This window comes from Macaca nemestrina, chromosome 5 (genome assembly GCF_043159975.1).
Source record: "Macaca nemestrina isolate mMacNem1 chromosome 5, mMacNem.hap1, whole genome shotgun sequence".
Lineage (NCBI taxonomy): Eukaryota > Metazoa > Chordata > Mammalia > Primates > Cercopithecidae > Macaca > Macaca nemestrina.
The window spans coordinates 183,561,054-183,577,091 of NC_092129.1; the positions used below are offsets into that span (position 1 = coordinate 183,561,054).

The window sequence follows — 16,038 nt, forward strand, 5'->3', positions numbered from 1 at the left end:
CGACCCAGAGCATCCCCCGACCCCGAGCATCACCCCGATCCTGCGCATCCCCTGACCTGGTGCGGCGCCCTGACCTAGTGCAGCCCTTAAACCCCTGCAGCCCCCTGACCCCATGCATCCTCCTGACCCAGGGCTGCCCCGACTCAGTGTTGCCCCCTGACCCCAGTGCCTCGTCCTGACCTGTTGCAGCCCCTTGACCTGGTACAGTCCCTTGACTCCAGTGCATCCTTCTGACTCAGTGCTGCCTCCTGACCTGGTGCATCCTTCCCCAGTGTGGCCCCCCGGGGATGCACACTCCAGGGCCTCCTCCTGACCTGATGCTTCCTCCGGTCTCGGTGCAGCCCCCTGACCCGGTGCAGCCCTGTGATCCCATGCGTTCTCTGGACCTGGTGCATCCCCCTGTCCCGGAGCGGTTCTCCGACCCGGTGCAGGCCCATCGTGGTGAACTGTGGTCCCACAAACGCACTATCATCCCTCAGTCTCTGAGATGACCCGAGGGCACGCGGACGGATGGCGCACCGGCCCGCCCCCTGAGCTTGTACCCTTCTCCTCCCTCACCGCTCCCCACTTCCCGCCGCCGCAAAGACGCCAGCAAAACCTCCTACGCGTGTCCATTCCGACAGCTGGGTCCCTCGGAACCCAAGACACGCCGGCGTCCACGGCCCACGGCCCCTGTGACCTCCAGCTCCCGCGCCGGCCGGCTCCCCTCCTCCCAGCCTCCCCTGCGGGCGCCGCCCATCGAAGACTCGGCGCTCGACTGCCCGGCGGATCGACGCGCTCGGCGCTCGCGGCGGGCGGAAGTGAGGAGCCGGCAGCGGGCGGCCGCGGCGTCTTCGGCGAGACCTATCGGGCCGGGTCCGGGCCGGCCGTGGGCGGCGGCAGGCGGCTGGAGGTACGTGTGGGAGGTGGAGGGCCTGGCCGAAGGCCAGCGGGACACGGACGTCAGCTGCGCGAAGGTGGCCGCCGGCGGCGTCCGTCCAGGCCTCAATTGTGAAGGGACAGCCGCGCCCACCCGCGCCATCGGTCACCTGCGGGTCCCGCGACCTCCCGCGGTTCCCAGCCCGCCGCCGCCATCCCCGCCGCCAGCCGCCTGCTGGGCTCCGCGTCCACCCCGCAGTGCCCATCCCCGCATTTCCCACCCCCGCAGTGCCCAGCCCCGCATTTCCCAGCCCCGCAGTCCCCACCCCCGCAGTGCCCAGCCCCGCAGTGCCCACCCCCGCGGTGCCCACACCCGGCAGTGCTCACACCCGGCAGTGCCCACCCCCGCAGTGCCCACCCCCGCAGTGCCCACCCCCTTGGTCCCCACCCCCGCGGTCCCCACCCCCGCGGTCCCCACCCCCGCGGTCCCCACCTGCGCCGGTGCGGGGCGTGGGCGCCGAGCGCTGACTCCGGACTCCGGGCCCCGCCCCTCGCCCGTGCGCAGTCGCCGCCGGGTGAGATTGGAGAATGTCTCCGGCAAGTGAAGGCGGGGCGGGTTTGGCCTGTGTCTGCCTGGGAGAGCGTCCCGCTCCGGCCGTCCTGGGCTCGGGAGAGGGGCCCGCCGCTGTTGCCGGCGTTGCGTGCACGGACTGGGTCCCCGCGCGGGCGGACGCTGCCGTGTGAGCCCATTTTACAGATGGGGAGCGGCGGCTGCGAGTGCTTGGGCGAAGGGCCTCGGTCCGGTGGTGGCCGCCACTGAGGCCTCGCGCGACGGCCCCGGGTCCGCACACCGGCAGCCTGGAAGCCTGGTGATGCCTAACCCTGTATCCCAAGATTGTTAAACAAACATTTTAGTAATTCCAAGAAATAGTTCTTGAAAGAACTCGCCATTGAATGGGAGTAAGTCATTTTTAATCTGCCAAAGGTCAACATACTAGTAAGTCTGGGAAATTTTAAGTTTGATGCCTGTATGAATCAGCAAGTAAACTTACAAGGAACACTTAAAAATATTTTTTTCTAAGTTAGCCACACTTTAATTAAATCATTTGTGTGCACTATGCGATATTGAAAGGTTAGTTCTGAGCTTATGTGGATCTGTCTTCTAATGCATAATAATGTTTTATGAATGTTAGTATGTACTGGCCCATGCTTTGTGTAACTGACTCCTTTAATGACAAATCAACTGAAAGCCAGAATCTTCCCATAGATGATTTTTTTTGTGCTAAAAGTTGGTGATGCTCAGAGTAGTAATAGAAAGAGGGTGATGTGTGCTTAGTACTTTCATGCTCACTTGTTTGCCTAAGTAGAAACTTAATGAAGTTAAGCAGAGAAGCAGAGTTCCCCCAGTGTGACTTGGAACAGCTCTTGGAAGTTTTAGAAAGTGATCTTTTTTTTCTTGTCAAATATTTAATTTCCTGTATTGAATGGCATTTTGAACTACAGTTGACCCATGAACAACCCTGGGGTTGGGGTGCCCACGCTGTCAAAAATTTCCATGTAACTTTTGACTTTCCCAGGACTGAACTACTAATAGCCTACTGTTGACCAGAAGCCTTACTGATACATAAACAGTTGACTTAGATGTATTTTGCATATGTATTATATACTATATTCTTATAATAAAGTAAACTAGAGAGAGGACAATGTTAAGAAAATCACAAGGAAGAGAAATGGAAGTGGAGCATCACGAAGGTTATTATCCCCATAGTCTTCATGAATAGATTGTGGAGGAGGAAGAAGAGGAGGGATTGTCTCAGGAGTGGCAGAGATGGAAGAGATGGAGGAAGTGAAGGGGAAGTGGGAGATGCAGGCACACTCAGTGCAACTTTTGTTGAAAAAATCCGTGTATAAGTGGACCTGCCTCATTCAAACCTATGTTGCTTAAGGGTCAACTGTATTACTTTTCTAAAAGATTATTACTAACTTGCTAAGTTCTTGGGAGGCCATTATGTAAGAATCATGGGAAATGAAGTTGGTAATGAAACAATTTTGCATGGATAGTCTTCTAGCAAAGAACTTTTAATAATTTCTAGTGTCAAGCAGCAGCTAGATTAGGCTGTACAGGAAATGCTAGTTACAGAGGTGCTCTCTCAGTTACTTTTCCACTCATTCTCCAGTTTACCCATCTGAATCTAGCCGGGGTTCCTAGTCCAGCGTCTGCCTTAAGTGTTTAAGTGTTTATCGAATGGATGAAATTTAGGTCACTGTTGAGAGGATTTTGAAACTGGGAAATAACATTCATTGACCACCCTGCTAAGCAGTGTACTAGGATGTTAATTGTTCTCAGATCCTGGGGAATATGTTCTTGAACACTCTGGACTGCCTGCTGAAATCACATGGTGGTAGTGTTGACTTCTAATCATGTGCTTTAGAGTATGTTTATATTAGTTTAAAATTATTATTGATATGAATACACAAACTTAAAAGTAATTGTAGGGAAATTATTATGAATTTTTTTTTTTTTTTTTTTTTTTGAGACGGAGTCTCACTCTGTTGCCCAGGCTGAAGTGCAGTGGTGTGATCTCCACTCACTGCAAGCTCCACCTCCTGGGTTCACACCATTCTCCTGCCTCAGCCTTAGTCTTTTACTCCTGCCTTAGTAAAAGACTAAGCTCATTCTGGATCGGGATTTGTTTTAATTATTTTTGTATCTTCCACTCTTACTGTATGCCTGACACATATATTAAAAATCAAATAATATTAGCCTGGATTCATAAGGGATATTTTTGCCCTCTCAATTAAAGAATGGCTAAGAACTAAACTCTTTAATATTGAGTGTAAGTCCAGCAGAAGCTGAGAGGTGGGAAGGATCCTTTGGGGCTAGAGTAATTGGGAAGCTTTGATGATAAGGGCCTGATGAAGGAAGGTGTGTGACCACCTAGGCTGCACGCCAGGAGCAAAGGCCCAGAGGCTGGTAAGTGAGTGCATTTTGGATTATGGGTGCCTATTATGCCTTGACTGACAGGCAGAAGAGTTTGGAACTGATTTGTTAGACAGTGTTTCTGTTTTTTTTTTTTTTTCCTGGAAAATTATATTAGGCCAGCTCAAAAGCTTCCTGAACATCCATTACCTTAATTCCCTTGGTAGCATTTCAGATTAAAAATACAGCATCCAGTTTGCTTTATTTTTGTTTTTGGGTTTATCAGTTTTTCTATGTGACATTTTCCACAGTAAATCTTGGTGCCAATAATGGAAGGAGCACTGGACACACGACTGGGGAAGACTGGATTTCAGTTTAGGAGAAGGTGAGCTGCTCAGGCTGGATCCAGAGAGCTTTGAGACTAGTGCCCGGCACATCTTAAGCGCTCAGAGACAAGTGCAGTGTCAAAGGCCGTTTTTCCCTTTGCTGCTTGCTGACAGTGCCTCTTTCCACAAGGCTGCCCCTTAGTTTCATTTGTAAGCATGGATGAATTTTTAAAGGCCTTTTTTTGTTTTAAAGATTTGTGATTTTGGAGGGTATATGATTTAACTTTCATTGTATTATAATTTTAGCAAAAGACAAAATGAGACAAAAGGCCATGTTTGGCTTTGGTTTAATTTTAATGAAAACCCTATGTGAGTGATGTGATGTATGTCTCAGCAGGAATCAGAAGTCATGCCAGATAGGTCAAATGAAGAAAGGCGCAGAGGGGATTAGGGACTATACAAGGAGTGTTGAGGAACAACAGGAGGCTAACAGGAGCTGGAAAGGACAGAAGGAGAAAGTAGAGCTGTCTGGAGGAGGGTCCGACTATTGCCAGAGAAGTAGTGCTGGGGGCTGGGAGGGTAACACCAAAATGTCTCAAAGTTGGAGCTGGTCCATTTCTGAAATCCAAAGTGCAGGCCTCCCACCGTTTGCTTCTGGTCTCTCCGCTTTCTCAGTCTCACTCACCCCCACTACACCTATCAGGAGCTTCTGTGGTCTTCAGTCACTGTCATGCCAGTGCGCTCGGTTGTGTCGTCGTTCTTCTGTAGCATCCGCCCGGTGGGTTCTCAGCCTTGGGCCGTCTCAACTCTCTGCCTCCTGTAATGCTTGACCCGAGTTGCGGGGGCCAGCTGGGGAAATCAGTGTCCAGATCTGTGCCCCTGTAAATCCATGGTCACCAGCTCAGCGGGGCCATCACGGAATCTTCCAGAGTTTTCCTCGTCAGCACCTGCTTCTGACCTCTGCAGAATGTACTTCCAGCATTTTCACGCTTTTCAAACCTTTCATCCTTTCACATCATTTACACACACTCTTAGCAAGTGGTCTTGCCACCTACATCATAAATAAAAGAGACGTAAATGGAGAATCCCAGGGGCTTCTGCCAAAAACTGTTCTTCTTCCCCTAGTCACAGTGGAAGAGGCTGTATTTATGCTAAGACCAATCCTCCACCCGGACTGTGGATCCCATCTACCCCTGCCTTTGTGAGGACTTCACTCAGGTGTGCATGTCTTACTGAAGGCTTCCTTCTGTTGGCCTTTAAACATGCTTAGAGACAGACAACAATAAAGCAAAACAGAAAAAGTAGAATCCTCCCTTGATTTCACATTGCCCTTTTAAAATTCCTCTGTTTTTCCCTTTCCGGCCACATTTCTTAAACTAGTTGTTTGTAGCCAAGTTCTCACCCATCCCAGTGCTGTCTGGTTTCAGCTACGATCACTCTACTGAAGGCCAAAGTCATTCTTGAGCTCCTGGTCACAAAATCTTGTTCCTGTCATTTCCTCAGGGTAGTGCCTGGGACATAGCAAGTGTATAGTAGACATTTATTTGACTGAATAAATCCAAGGATGTTTCCTCTTCACAGCCCTAGTGGATCTGTTTTTCTGGGGTATAGGAGTCCAACACTGTCATCTTTTGAGGATCTGGGTGACTAGTCATTGCATCACAAATCTTCTTGATGGACTAGGTAAAGATAGAAATAAATGTTATTTGAGGGTAAGTTCAGTAGCTCAATGCCTGTAATCCCAGCACTTTGAGAGGCCGAGGTGGAAGGATAGCTTGAGCCCAGGAGTTTGAGACCAGCCTGGGCAACATAGTGAGACCCGTTTTCTACAAAAATTACAAAAAATTTAGCCGAGTGTGGTGGCACACGTCTGTGGTCCCAGTTACTCAGGAGGCTGAGGTGGAAGGGTCACTTGAGCCTGGATCACCTGAGGCTGCAGTGAGCCATGATTGCACCACTGCACTCCAGCAGCCTGGGTGACTGAGTGAGACCCTGTCTCAACGACAACAAAACAGAATATTATTTGATAATGATTTCTTCAATCTTGTTCAGGCAGTCTGTCTTTCTGGGAAAACAAAACCCTGACATGATTTTTTCTGAAAAACTATACTTCCTAAAATGCTAAGAATTAATGTTTTTATCTATCCATGTAGATCTAATAGACTAGTAGGACATTGGGTACTACTGGCAATAGATTTGTGAATAAATAATGCTATGCTCTCGTGTGAAACTCTTTTGTTTTCCTGTTAAGCAGTGTATCTTCTTTGAAGTTTCTGTCTTCATGTATTTGTTGGGGGCGGGGGGAGAGGGATGAATTTGCACTGACCTGGTCCAGTTCTGACATGCCATCAGTGTCCGGTGGCATCGGTTGGAAGTCCAGCCACCTTTAGACCTGCAGCCTTTCCCTGTGCAACATGGTGACAGCCCTTGTCCTCTAGGAGGAGACTTGGCATGCGAAGGCAGAGGGCTTTGTGGTTCCTGGGGAATAAAGGAGACCTCTGAGTAACTCTTCCAATTAAGACAGAATCCAGTGCTTGTTTTATGAGAATAGCCGAGTAATCCAGTATTTATGTAGCGTGTCTTTTATACGGGGGCTCTGAGAGCGCAGTGGTCAGGCGGTCGCTGTGTGCTTGTCTGGCTTCCACTATTGCTTCCTGGTCATCTCAAGCACATTCTCGTCCCCTTAATCCGTTATCTCCAAACATTGTAGTGGGAGGGAAGGTCTTGATTCCCATTCCCAAAATAAATAAATACAAAGCAAGTGTCATTTATCAGTTATATGGTTTAAATTGTTGGATTATTTTCCCAAAAGAATTAAAATAAAATCAAATATGCTTTCATTTGAAACTGTAGATAGTAGTTCATTTATTTTTGTTTGCAGAGGTAGAGAAGGGAAAAAAAGTATAAAAAGAGGTCCAGGAGGCTGGGCGCGGTGGCCCACACCTGTAATCCCAGCTCTTTGGGAGGCCGAGGAGGGTGGATCTCGAGGTCGGGAGTTTGAGACCATCCTGGCCAACATGATGAAACCCCGTCTCTACTAAAAGTACAAAAAAATCAGCTGGGCATGGTGGCGCATGCCTGTAATCCCAGCTACGTGGGAGGCTGAGGCAGGAGAATCGCTTGAACCAAGGAGTCAGAGGTTGCAGTGAGCCCCTCTGCACTTCAGCCTGGCGACAGAGCAAGACTCCACCTCAGAAAAAGAGGTCCAGGAAAGCAGGACACATGACCTCTTACCTGCTTAGTCCTTCTCTTCTGCAGATGGCCCTTCTGAGGCCCAGCGAGTCTTCTGCCTCTTCTCAGGCCCTAACTCTGTACAGTGTGGACCCCGTGGGTTCTTTCAGATCTGTGCACGGTTGTATTTTTGTTAACCATGATTTGGGGATAGAGCAGGAGGAACAAGATGATTAATTTGGAAAACTGGATTGCAGAGTTCATGACCCTGTCTCTGAGACTTGTCCCAGGGTGTGCTGTTATATGGTAGAATTTGTGGCAGTGCTGATGTAACTTGCTCTTGATCTCACTCAGGAAGAGTGGAGTCTGTGTTTATAGAGAACTGGGGAAGAAAATCACCATTTTCCCAAACCCTTTTCTCAGTATCTCTGGGCCATCCCTTTGGGTCCAGCCCAGTCCAGCCCAGCGGGGACGAGTCTGTCTTAGGGGTAGGTTGAGCCTGATTCTAGAACGATTTGGTGAGTTCTCTACTTTGATTATATTTTAGGGTGCCCTGAGAGTCTGGCTGAGTCTAATTTTACTGTTGAAACTCACTAGGCAACTCTGCAACAGGATTCTTCTGGGGTCCTCTGGGCCCAAGATGGTTCCGGACAGTAAAGCTACTGAGATTCTGCTCGGTTTGTTCCCTGGTGATGCCAGTGCTGCCAGGTGGAGTCATCTGTGGGGAAGGGTGGACGTTTGGGAGGGTTTTTTTTTTTTTTTTTTTAATGATTGTGGGGAAAATCACCTTTCTATAGTCTGCTCTGTTAGGGAAATAGTGTTTTAACATCATGAGGCCTTCCGTGGCCTGTTAAGTAGAGGTTATCCTGGTCTTCAGTGAGTCAGAACTTCTGTATTTTTCCGGTTCCTGGCCTTCTCTAGCTGAGAAGAGCATCTGGGAGCATGACAAGGTGAAACCGTGATCACTCATTTTGTTCAGATTTCTTGTCTGCTATTGAAATTAGCGAAACTGTTCTTTACTAAAATAGTAAAAAGTACTGCTTTTATGATTCTAAAACTACTTTCAGTTGTGGTTTCATTTTCTGATTTTTTTTCTTTATATTATTACTGCTTTTTTTCTATGTATTTTTAGTCTGAAGTTCTGTGAAAAATAACAACTTGCTGTCTTTTGTTCTAGTAGTAAATATTCTGGAAAATTAAAATTGTGCCACAGTTTTAATTTGAGATATTAAATATGGGAACGTTACAGAATTAACATTTTCTGACTTCTACTGCAAAAAACACTTCAAACCCGTCCCTGTGTGCTTCATTAAAGGAAAGAGGCAGATGGTTTAAAATTAACACAGTACATCTATAAGGAGAATGTATTCACTTAAGTGTACGGTATAAATTATAAGAAAATGTGGCCTCTTGTCGTGATTTTAGTGAAATGCTTTTGTAATAGTGATTTTCTCTTTTGCCCTGTGATGGATAGGAGGTTAATTGATGTTAAATGGATGCTTTGTTAATCCTTCATCAGCTACTAAATTGGTATGGGGGAGTACGGGTCAAGACTACCCAAGGCCATGACCAGCTTGTTTTCTCAGGGAGGTTTATGGATTCCACCCGCCCCCTTCTCCAAACCCCACATCACTCTCTCCAGCCGCACACAGGGAAGACTCTCCCGTCTCCCTCCCCCCTTCCTGCGGTGCTGTCCCCCCCCAGCCTCATCCTTCTCCCTCCCTGGGCTGCTGCAGAGTGACAGCTCGTAGACGTTGCGTGCGAGTGAGTTCAGCTGGCGCTGTGTGGTCTGAGTGTGTGGTCTCCCGCTCAGCCGAGAGGCTGCTAACAGGGTGGATGAGAGCGAGAGCAATACTGTTTACTTTAATTTATTTCGGATGCCGGAATTGTGCCCAGAGTTTCTCCTAAGCTTGATTCCGTAGCGAGCAGCTTCAATCCCTCGCAGCTGTGGTGCGTTCTGAACTCTGGGCTGTCCTTTCCTGACAGGCACTTTCCATAGCATCTGCCTGCTTAATCCCTCGCGGCTCAGAAATGTTAACGGCACTGTTGAGTGCTGTGATTATTTTGCTTTCACTATGTCAAGATTTATGGCCTTCGAGAAGTTTCTTTTGAGATAGAGCTGGAGAAGTAAAGCAGAATTTGTAAGATCAGTGACAAAGTTGATGTATTTTTGGAAATTGGAAAAGCTATTATACAAAATTTGGGTCAAATTAATCCAACTTTGCTCATGTGAAAGAACCTGGGAGTTAGTGACATCCTGTCATGTTTAACAATTTTAATGAAATTAGCCAATTTAAGCTGACGGTTGGTTTCTTGACCTTTTCTGGAACTCTGCATTGATTTTGGCATGCCTGTTTACCATCGTTATTATATTTGTCAGCAGTGATATTGGTTTATTTCATCCTAGAGATTTGACAAGTTGAGACAAATGAAACTTTGTTTTTATGTAATAGTATAAATTTAGGAGAATATCTTTTTATCCAGTCCTTTCATTATGAATAGCTTAGTAATATTTTCTTGATTTTGTTCCTCTCTCATTCCTGAACATTCTTGTTGAGATGGTCAAGTATTTTGTTATTTGAGTAAACATATGTAGACTCTTGATATCACTTGGGATTTTGCATTGTTTAGCTTCTTTATTTTCATGTCTTCCTGGCAGTCTTGTTGGAATGGAGTTGGTGGTGTTGATGTTTGTCAAGGATTAGAAAGTCTAGGCCACTCACATCTTCCCACAAGGTCAACCTATTTAGCTTGGAGTTGTTCTGCTGCTTTTTTTTTGCTACTCTTCACCCTGGGTTTCAATACCTGAGCTCTGTTTTCATCACTATGAGGGTAAAGCTTTCTCCTACCCCCCTTGTACCTTTTCACTCCTGGCCCTGGTTTACTTTAGCCTCAACTGATCTGGAATCAGACTTCAGGAATGGAGTCATGTTGGGTACTTTTTTAAAAATGATATCATCTTGTATTTCCTTTTGTGTTACATTTTTTGGGTTCTGTGTTTATGGTGCTGATGATGTTAAACTAATGTTCAGAGGAGTTCTGAAGCACAGTTATTCACAAAGTTGAACAACCATCACCATTATCTAAGTCCAGAACAGTTTCATCACACCCAAGGAAAAGAAAACCCTGAATCCGTTATCAATCCTTTCCCACTTTCTGCCTCCATGGATTTACCTATTCCGAACTTTCATATAAGTGGAATCATATATGTGGCTTTTTATGTCAATTATGGCAAAATACATGCATAGTATTATTAGTCATTACCCTATGACTTTTACCTAGGAAGTGAAAATTCTTTGGAGAGAGAGAGAGGAAAAAATACTGATAAATGATGGTTATAGTCAAGTAATCATGTGTGGAAATGAACTTGTAATTTAGAAACTTGGGGCCGGGTGTGGTGGCTCACACCTGTAATCCCAGCACTTTGGGAGGCCGAGGCGGGGGGATCACGAGGTCAGGGGATCTAGACCATGCTGGCTAACATGGAGAAACCCTGTCTCTACTAAAAATACAAAAAAATTAGCTGGGCATGGTAGCGGGCACCTGTAGTTCCAGCTATTCAGGAGGCTGAGGCAGGAGAATGGCGTGAACCCGGAAGGCAGAGCTTGCAGTGAGCTGAGATCGCGCCACCGCACTCCAGCCCAGGCGACAGAGCGAGACTCCATCACACCTAAGGAAAAGAAAACCCTGAATCCATTATCAATCCTTTCCCACTTTCTGCCTCCATGGATTTACCTATTCCGAACTTTCATATAAGTTTTTTCTGAGACTCCATCTCAGAAAAAAAAAAAAAAAGAAACTCGGAAATATTTACTTGGAACTGTGGAACGCTCAAGGCTTGTGTTGGAGAGAAGTGCCCTGTGTGTGACTGGCTGTTGGTCATCGGCACTTTCCGCAGTGCTCTGTCGTGTAGGTTCCTGTTCCCACCCCTTCTGAAGCTTCACCAGTGCCAGTGCCAATTGGTTGTTTAAAATTCGATGTGGAACTCTCAATGAATAAATCCTGATGGAACAGATTCCCTCCGTTTCTACCTTAGCTTTTACGGGCAGAATCCTCCAGGAGTTAACAGTGAGCGGGAAAAGGACCAGGGTTTTGCTCTCTGGTAACTGAAGTGGGAGCTGGCCTCAAGAGCAGTTGATTCTCTTGCCAACGCCGAGAAGCAGAGCGTCTGGAGAACCCCGGTGCCTGGACAGCACTTTAAAAATCGTATTTCTGAATGCGTTTCTGTTGAAAACAGGTTTATCTTTAAGAAAAAGATTGCTACCTTTATTTGGGCTTTTCTTTAGAACTGAAAAGTCAGAATTGTTTTATTTGTTGTCAGTACTATCCCATTCTCTTTTATGGCTGGATTTTTTAAATGGAAAAGTCAAGCTTAAATGAGTTTTGGCCTAGTTTTTGTAGGACTAAAGGATAGTTGAAAAACAAGTTTTTCTGGTAACTTTTGTTATGAATATGTTAGTAATATTTTAAAATTTATTAGGGGCAAAATTCATTTTGGTTTAAACATTTAAAATACTTTTTTGGTGAGGGCGGAAAGGAGACACAGCATCAAAGGTCTGCACCTACAAATTAGAATCTCTGGATTTCGTGTAGTTCTGTGTGGAAGCAGTAATAGAATATCACACTTTTCACCTCTTGGGCCTTTCAGTTAAAGGTTGGATTTGAACTGGGCCTCTTGTCACCCAAACGTGGCCCATAGGAAAGGAGTTGTTCTGCTCAGATGTTTAGTTAATTTGGATTTATCTCATTGTTTTCCTTGGCGTGAGTTGTACTGAAGATCAAGAGGAACTGTCACGGGTTGATTGTAACCTTTTAGGATGTAGTTAGGGTGCTCAGTTTTTACAGTGGTTTTGGCAGTTGCTCTTGTGACCAGATTTATTGGTTTAAAAGACAGTGCATGGCACACAGTACAGACTCAAGGAATGGCATCTGCCTGTGAAACAAATCTAACTGACACCCCTCTCAGAAGCCACATCTTATAGCTTCTTATGGCAGGAATTTCACACAGCCCTTGAGGGCTCTGCTGCCGTTGTTGAGGAGAAGAAAGAAAAGCCCTTCCAGAGAGCCCATGCATCCCCAGGTCTGGGCAGCCCAGCCACCATTTCACTGAGTGTCTGGCACTGGACTAGACACAAGGAGTGAAGAAAGAATATGACGACAAGCCGAGGCAAGCCCACGGGAGATTAGTGTCAGAGAGCTTGGCACAGTAGTTTTTTTTTCTTCCCTTTTTCTTTAATGTAAAGGATACTGTTATTTGTTATAATCACTTTCTTAAGATAGTTAATTTACAGGAGAAATGGGCAACCCTCCAGCCCAGAAAAATGCATATAACTCAGAGCTGCCAGAGGAAGCCTCATGTGGTCAGCGTTCTTAAGGAGGCCCTCGGCTGCCGGGGTCTCCGGCCAGCAGCTGCCCTGCCGTGCTCTGGAAACGGGCTTCTCTGTGTGGTCTGAGGCCTGCCTACATTTCTCAAACATGGATATCCGTGCTTAGGCCTACCTACATTTCTCAAACATGGATATCCGCGCTCATTGCCACAGGGCAGGCAATATAAAAATATTTAAAACAGTTTCCCCGGCCCCTTCACCCTTCTCCAGTCTCATTCTCAGGATAGTTAACCCCTGGTGTGCATCCTTCTAGCCCTTTCTCTGTATTCCTGTAAGCATAGGCCCTTGTTTGTATAAAGGTAGCTTTTCTTCTTTTTTAAAATAGAAACATTGATTGGGTCCTGATTCTAACACATCAACTCCAAAATAACTTTTAGACCATATGGAAAAGTTGAGCTGGGACTGGGCGCGATGTCATTTGTAGAGATACGAACTAAATCATTTATGGGTGAAATGATACAATGCTTGAAAGAGCTCCCTCAACAAACAACATAAAAGTATGTTGAGGAGGAGAGGCAGCTAAAACAAGAGATAGAATGTTGAAGCTGGGTGATGGGAACTTGGAGGTTCCTTATGCTAGTCTCTCTTCTTTTATGTATGTTTAAGATTTCCATAATAAATACTAAAAAAAAAACAAAAAACAAAAAAAAAACAGTCGTCCGGAGAATAGCACAGAGCAAGGGCCTGGTTTTGAATGCCACCTCTTTCACTTAATTGCTGTGATTTTTGACAAGCTGTTTAATCTCTAATAATCCTACCCTTGTTAATAAAACCGTTTGGCCTTTTAGAATACTTCCTTCTAGGAACTTTTTCTGTACATCTGTCTGTTCATACCTATCTGCCTGTTTATTTAGACCTATGTCTGTTTTACTAATTTGTTGTAAGCATTCTCTTGGTCTTGCATGTTTTTCGTAATGTTTCGCTGGCTGCGTAATATTTCCTTGACTGAACCTTCACATTTTACTGGATGTTTTGGTGGATGTTTCCATTTTTTCCCCCTCTTGCTGTAATACATTTTTGCAGTTATGGGAATCTTCGTGCCTAATAACAATCCCCACAGTATGAATTATTTTAGTCGTCGTCCACTTTTCAAGAATACGTTTTGAGTCAAAGTGTGGAAGCACATCGAAGGCTTTGACGCACGTGGTCAAATTATTTTTCGGAGTATTGGAACCATTTGTGCTGCTGCCGGCGACGCGTGCGAGCTGTGTGCAGATTCAGCTGAGAACGAGGATCCTTTCAGATCATCTTAAATAGCTTGTGGTGTTAATAGGCCGGCAGTGGAACCTCCGTTTCAGTTGGCGTTTCTCTGAGGTTGGGTTTTGTTGGTTGGTTGCATCTCCTCTGTTGTGAACTGTAAGCTTATACCTTCTCTATTTTTTTTTTTTTTTTTGAAGCTCTTGGTGTTTTCTGGATTGATTTTTGTGAGCTGTTTATATAATAAAGTTATTTGTATTTTGACATTTTGAATATTTTTGCAGACTTCCTGTTTGGCTTTTAGAGTTGTTGTCTTTTATTTAGTAACTTATAGAAGACGTATGTTTCTTTATGGCCAAGAACTTAGTGTGTTCACCGTTGTGATTTTTCTGTCAAGTCCAAATGTTGTCCTTCCATACTAAAGCTGTAATATACACTTACTTTATGTTCTTGTAGTTTTTTTTAATATACATATAATTAAAATTATATGTATATTTGGCTTTTTAAATCACCAGGAATTCTTTAACTATATAGATGTTTGAAGTTATGTAAGCAAGAACATTATGCTTTTGGACTGTGACTGAAACATTTCTGGGATTGGAGTTAATATGCTAAAAATTAAGAGGCAAGAAAATAAAGAAGTTGTTTGTTTAGAATAAAATTCAGCTTAATCTTTGGCTGTCCTGACTACGGCCCATCTTCAGTGTTTGGAATTTTCCCACCGTGTTACGTACTGCAGTGCTGTGGCTTTAAAGAAGCGCTTTCCCCACTTGCCCTGGAGCCCTGTGCCCTGCTTCTGGGAGATCATCACGGTTGTGTACTGTTCCTATTTTGTGTCAGGCCTCTCTGCCTGCTGCTTTCATCTTTCTTAAGTTATGCAGCACAGATCTTAAACAGTTTTTCTATTTTCTCTGACTAAAATACTTTCTATCTTCAAACAATTGAAGGCCGTTCTCCTCCTTGCTCCCCCAGTCTCTGGCATGGCAGCACAGCTGATGACCCCCCGGCCCACGAATTCACCTAAAGTTAGTTTTTGAAGCGGGAATGGTAGCAACACTATGTTACTTTTATTTTGGGCTTTAAAGTTTGCAGAGATCTTTGGTACACATGATTCCATTTAATCCTTACAGGATTCCTGTGAATTTAGTTATTATTCCTATTTTAAGATGAGAAAACTGATAGAAATTAAAGGGACCTGAATAAATCATATAGTTAGGATTTGAATTTCTGCCGTCTGACTCTTGGTTAAATGTCTTTTCTACCTCTCCATAGCTGAACAATTTGATTTGTCTGGCAAAAGTGTGGTGTTAATGACACCGGCGTTCTTTACCCCATATTGGTCAGGCCACTGGGCACTGATTAAACACTGTTGGTCACGTCTTTCGTGCCAGGTAGCATCTCTCATTACATGCTCATGGTCACACTGAAGAACTGGTCAGGGAGGCAGGCACTTCAGGGAAAACAGTTCTTTTGGGGGGCCCTTTTCATATGTGAAGGACAACGTGAAGAGTGTGTGTGTGCGTGTGTGGGTGAGAGAGAGAGAGAGAGAGAGAGATTATAAGCACAGCTCCTAAGGCAAACTGCCTGGGTGTGATTCCTGCTGTGATAGTTATTGGTTGTGGAGTATTGGACAAAGTATTTAATGAGCCATCCTCATAGGGGAGTTTTGAGGATTAAAAATTATTGCATGGCAAGAACATAGAAAAGTACCTGGATAAGGCCAGGCACAGTGGCTCACGCCTGTAATTCCAGCACTGTGGGAGGCCAAGGCAGGCAGATCACGAGGTCAGGAATTTGAGACCAGCCCGACCAACATGGTGAAACCCTGTCTCTACTAAAAATACAAAAATTAGTCGGGTGTGGTGGTGCACGCCTGTTATTCCAGCTACTCAGGAGGCTGAGGCAGGAGAATAGTTGGGCATGGTGGCACATGCCTGTTATTCCAGCTACTCAGGAGGCTGAGGCAGGAGAACTGCTTGAACGTGGAAGGCAGACTCCGTCTCAAAAAAAAAAAAAAAAAAAAGACCTGGATAAGTCATCAATGTTTGCTTAATATCTAAGTTATATTATCTGTTGATGGATGGCTGGTTGTGTCCTCATGTAATTTGTATTGTTTCTGATTTTATATTGAAAAATATTTTAAATAAAGGCAAGAGCCATGTGTATTCCTACATACACC

At 45.3% G+C, this 16,038-nt stretch overlaps 1 protein-coding gene across 6 annotated transcripts in view; it reads left to right on the forward strand.

The window, feature by feature from the left end:
* The first annotated feature begins 754 nt into the window (after window positions 1-754).
* Window positions 755-16,038, forward strand: part of LOC105464801 (exocyst complex component 2) — a 204,567-nt gene continuing 189,283 nt past the window's right edge. For 4 of the 6 annotated variants that reach the window (XM_071097736.1, XM_071097742.1, XM_071097743.1 and 1 more), the window contains exon 1: window positions 755-892. The gene's annotated coding sequence lies outside the window, so the exon portion shown is untranslated. Of the gene's footprint in view, window positions 893-1,526; window positions 1,819-4,089; window positions 4,164-16,038 lie in introns of those variants that run through there. The other 2 variants (XM_071097738.1, XM_071097737.1) reach the window with 2 other exon arrangements.